Source organism: Salmo salar, unplaced genomic scaffold, assembly GCF_905237065.1.
Source record: "Salmo salar unplaced genomic scaffold, Ssal_v3.1, whole genome shotgun sequence".
NCBI lineage: Eukaryota > Metazoa > Chordata > Actinopteri > Salmoniformes > Salmonidae > Salmo > Salmo salar.
The window spans coordinates 3,547-9,283 of NW_025547557.1; the positions used below are offsets into that span (position 1 = coordinate 3,547).

Genomic DNA, 5,737 nt, shown 5'->3' on the forward strand with positions numbered 1-5,737 from the left:
TGCAGTGCTCTGTTTCTATAGATGTGCTGTTCTTACCTGTTATGACAATGAAAACAAATGCTACAATGGCAGTGACAACAACACCAACAAAATCTCTGATGGAAGGCTCTGAAATGAAAACACATTTTGTATTGATACTTTGACAGGAGTTGATCAGGTATTCAACATAGTGCAACATTCAAAATGTCTTACAAAACTAGCAGTGTTACAAACATATCAATACATAAGTATGTAACACGCTTATGAGTGTCGACTCACCTGAGACAAACACCTCTCCAACTGGCTCGCTGACTTCCCCTTCCCCCACTTACAGAGTTATTCAGCTTGCAGATGTACTTGTAACTGTTGGTTGAATTGCCAGTGTCGCTCTTAAAGACAATCAGCTGTTTTCCTCCAACCTCACACACCCCTCTCCCACTTTCCAGCTGTAAGTGACTGGTTCAGCATCAGTGGTGTCGCCCTCACAGGTGTGAGTGCAGATGGTTTTGTTGGCGTTACAGGAAGAAGTGATTGTGGGTTTGGGGGCTGCCTCTGTAAATAGAGGAAAGAAACAGGAATAATTTGGGAAAATGCTTGTGAAACACTACAATACATAACCTGCTGTTTCTACATGACCACACATGTACACACACACATAAACACTTACTGATAACAGATAGTTTATATGTCTTGTCAAACAGTTTGCTGTTAAACTGCACAGAATAAACTCCACTGTCAGTTTTCATCAATCCACTGATTCTCAGCTCTCCAGTAGTCTGGTCCAGGATTGTGCGCTCTTTGAAGGCAGCATAGATGTCCAGACCACCAAAATCATTGTCCCACTCTGCCACCTTGTTCTTCCCATGCTTCCATAGGATGCTTGTGATGGAGTCAGGCACTGTGGACTTGTCGGCGTCAACAGGAGCTCACCTCCCACTTGAAGGTTAAGGTCTTCTGGAAAAGCAGACATTTCATACATGTATCAGAGTATCAATGCATCCAGGGTGACACATTATGGTTAGGGTATAAATATGTAGTCCTAGCCCTATTGGCATTGAAAGAGACATTATTATCTACCTTTACTTTTTACATCTAGAATTCTGCTTGCTGGGTGTATCTGGTCTATGTAGACAGCCCACTTTGACTAGTATGTCCCCCTCACCACCACCACTGGAGCAGAAATGTATCTAGACTACACCACATATTAATGCCTTTGTCTACGGCCTGTCCCCGTTATATCACTAGCTAGGTTTCCATCCAATCTGCGACAAATTTTCATGTGATAATTCAAAAATCTGCACATTTTCCCACCAGAGAGATGTTTCCATCAAACTAAGTGGGGTTAGGCTATCTACATTATGAGATTATTATGGATAAGAGCGATATTATTTGTATTTGTCAAAGGGCAGCAAAGCATTGATGATCATGTCACCAGAATAACACCCTCGATATTTATTGGAAAGGAGCATCAAGATCACCGTGAACTTTCACCACCATGTGAAGTTCATCATAATGTATTTCATTTGTACTGTAATAAACTGCATGGTTTCCCGTGTCATAGTGGGAGGCCCACACACCATATAATCTGGTGACTCCAAGTTTACTCGATATGACGGTCGTCATATGATTTTTGCGCATTAAACTGGGCATTAAACTGGCATTAAACTGGGCAGGTGCGAACGTGCGAAACAGCATCCCTCTGTCTCCTTAGGTGTAGACCATGTATCTGATGATGTAAGTGTAGACCATGTATCTGATGATGTAAGTGTAGACCATGTATCTGATGATGTAAGTGTAGACCATGTATCTGATGCTGTAAGTGTAGACCATGTATCTGATGATGTAAGTGTAGACCATGTATCTGATGCTGTCTGGGCAAAAGGAGTATGGCATGTCATACTTTTTCTGTCCAGACAGAATCAGATACATGGGCTTCATACAGCTGTTTCGCTGGCTAGTTTCAGCAGAGAGGAAGAGGCGAAGCGAGAGGGCTCAGTCCCGCCACAATCTGTCCTGGATAAGCCCAGTGCCCTTTAGCATAATATGCGGACCTAAACTAGTCGCCCGCATTCCCGCCTTTGGGACAACAACTCGCATTGTTAGGGTGGAGACATGAGCATCTCGTCAGATTATAGAGATTTCTGGTTTTAGCCACTTGTGAATGAGAAAGGAAAGTTGGCGGGTGCACATTGCACTTTTCGGATGCTGGCTTCCCCTAAAGTAAATTGATATTTACTCCTGTCTAAATAAAATAATTCAAAATACTTTACCAGAGAGCTTGACTTAGCCACAACAAATCCTAAGTTATTTTATTTAAATAGCACTGCATAGGCATATGCCTATTTGGGAAGCCAGAAATTTGGGCAGCGCATCTAGCAATATGCCTAGCTTTGTGGCTGTCAGTGAAAAGCATCTAAAATGTGTGAAGATAATGTGTCTTGAGTATAATTTACTCTGAAACAAAATATAAAATGTTGGGAAAAGAGAAGAAGGGGAGGGGTGTGTGGTAAAAATAGGGACATATTTCTCCAGAATGCATGCACTCAGCTCTCCAGAATGTGCTCAGCAGTCTCCCGCCAATTACTGCCCATTCATTCATTGTTTCATTGGGTGAATAGTTTGCCCTTTGATTGTTTATTTTATCAATAATCCATTACACATGTAACCAGTAGGCCTTAAATGTATCGTGAAATGTATTGTTAATCCCCGTCATTTGGTTACATTAATTACTGTTAATACATGCATTACAGAGTTCACAACCCCGCTACACTTGTGAGAAACACATTTTGGTTAATTTCATAACCATAATTTAGGAGTTTTGTCCATTTTTTTCATTGACTTTTGTTTGGAGTGCTCCATGTGAGCAATGTGTCTGGTTTCTTTGTCCTGATAACGTTCAGGGAGCGAGCGAGCGAGCATGAGCACACCAACCTCCTGACATTATACAATGTTACACTTCACAAGTCATGACCGATAGAAAGGGAGGAAGACAGGCGGCGTAGAGAGATTAATGCAATCTAAAGAACCTGAATTTTGATCAGGATATTTTCTACTGTTTTTATTTGTCGGCTTTAGGCCTATGTATTTTACTTAGTTGATGATGGAAGTTATAGACGTACTATTGCATTGGTCTATAGACTATCTCTGAGTTCCATGCGCTAATTTCTTTAGCCGCCAGTGGATCAATGAATGAATCAGCAGCAATGAATTCATGAACTTTTTTGAGTAAAAGATCATGATCATTAGAAAGCAAATTACAGACTCCTCTTTAAATCTGGGTATTCCTCCAAAGCTCCGTTTGTCCTGAGTCTGCACAACTCTGCCAGGACCTAGGATCAAGGGAGACACTAAAGTGTTTTTTAGTACTATATCTCTTGACACAATGATGAAAATAATCATGGCCTCTAAACCTTCAAGCTGCATACTGGACCCTATTCCAACTAAACTACTGAAAGAGCTGCTTCCTGTGCTTGGCCCTCCTATGTTGAACATAATAAACGGCTCTTTATCCACCGGATGTGTACCATATTCACTAAAAGTGGCAGTAATAAAGCCTCTCTTGAAAAAGCCAAATCTTGACCCAGAAATTATAAAAACTATCGGCCTATATCGAATCTTCCATTCCTCTCAAAAAAATGGAAAAAACTGTTGCGTAGCAACTCACTGCCTTCCTGAAGACAAACAATGTATACGAAAATGCTTCAGTCTGGTTTTAGACCCCATCATAGCACTGAGACTGCACTTGTGAAGGTGGTAAATGACCTTTTAATGACGTCAGACCGAGGCTCTGCATCTGTCCTCGTGCTCCTAGATCTTAGTGCTGCTTTTGATACCATGGATCACCACATTCTTTTGGAGAGATTGGAAAGTTCTGGCCTGGTTTAGATCTTATCTGTCGGAAATATATCAGTTTGTCTCTGTGAATGGTTTGTCCTCTGACAAATCAACTGTACATTTCGGTGTTCCTCAAGGTTCCATTTTAGGACCACTATTGTTTTCACTATATATTTTACCTCTTGGGGATGTCATTCGAAAACATAATGTTAAATTTCACTGCTATGCGGATGACACACAGCTGTACATTTCAATGAAACATGGTGAAGCCCCAAAATTGCCCTCACTAGAAGCCTGTGTTTCGAGACATAAGGAAGTGGATGGCTGCAAATGTTCTACTTTTAAACTCAGACAAAACAGAGTTGCTTGTTCTACATCCCAAGAAACAAGGAGATCTTCTGTTGAATCTGACAATTAATCTGGATGGTTGTACAGTCGTCTCAAATAAAACTGTGAAGGACCTCGGCGTTACTCTGGACCCTGATCTCTCTTTTGAAGAACATATCAAGACTGTTTCAAGGACAGCTTTTTTCCATCTACGTAACATTGCAAAATCAGAAACTTTCTGTCCAAAAACGATGCAGAAAAATTAATCCATGCTTTTGTTACTTCTAGGTTGGACTACTGCAATGCTCTACTTTACGGCTACCCGGATAAAGCACTAAATAAACTTCAGTTAGTGCTAAATATGGCTGCTAGAATCCTGACTAGAACCAAAACATTTGATCATATTACTCCAGTGCTAGCCTCCCTACACTGGCTTCCTGTTAAGGCAAGGGCTGATTTCAAGGCTTTACTGCTAACCTACAAAGCATTACATGGGCTTGCTCCTACCTATCTTTCCGATTTGGTCCTGCCGTACATATCTACACATACGCTACGGTCACAAGACGCGGGCCTCCTAATTCTCCCTAGAATTTCTAAGCAAACAGCTGGAGGCAGGGCTTTCTCCTATAGAGCTCCATTTTTATGGAATGGTCTGCCTACCCATGTGGAGACGCAGACTCAGTCTCAACCTTTAAGTCTTTACTGAAGACTCATCTCTTCAGTAGGTCCTATGATTAAGTGTAGTCTGGCCCAGGGGTGTGAAGGTGAACGGAAAGGCTGGAGCAACGAACCGCCCTTGCTGTCTCTGCCTGGCCGGTTCCCCTCTCTCCACTGGGATTCTCTGCCTCTAACCCTATTACAGGGGCTGAGTCACTGGCTTACTGGTGTTCTTGCGTCACTTGAGTGGGTTGAGTCACTGATGTGGTCTTCCTGTCTGGGTTGGCGCCCCCCCTTGGGTTGTGCCGTGGCGGAGATCTTTGTGGGCTATACTCGGCCTGGATGGTAAGTTGGTGGTTGGAGATATCCCTCCAGTGGTGTGGGGGCTGTGCTTTGGCAAAGTGGGTGGGGTTATATCCTGCCTGTTTGGCCCTGTCCGGGGGTTTCATCGGATGGGGCCACAGTGTCTCCTGACCCTCCTGCCTCAGCCTCCAGTATTTATGCTGCAGTAGTTTATGTGTCGGGGGCTAAGGTCAGTCTGTTACATCTGGAGTTTTTCTCTTGTCTTATCCGGTGTCCTGTGTGAATTTAAATATGCTCTCTCTAATTCTCTCTTTCTCTCTTTCGGAGGACCTGAGCCCTAGGACCATGCCTCAGGACTACCTGGCAGTTTCAACTGTTCTGCCTGCGGCTATGGAACCCTGACCTGTTCACCGGACATGCTACCTGTCCCAGACCTGCTGTCTCAGACCTGCTGGAACACTGACCTGTTCACCGGACATGATACCTGTCCCAGACCTGCTGTTTTCAACTCTCTAGAGACAGCAGGAGCGGTAGAGATACTCTCAAAGATCGGCTATGAAAAGCCAACTGACACTTACTCTTGAGTTGCTGACTTGTTGCACCCTCGACAACTACTATGATTATTATTATTTGACCA

The 5,737-nt window shown here is 43.0% G+C and overlaps 1 pseudogene; it reads right to left on the bottom strand.

Annotated features, from left to right (window-relative positions):
- Positions 1-258: 258 nt before the first annotated feature.
- Positions 259-1,169, bottom strand: LOC106575591 (lymphocyte function-associated antigen 3-like; annotated as a pseudogene).
- Positions 1,170-5,737: the final 4,568 nt, after the last annotated feature.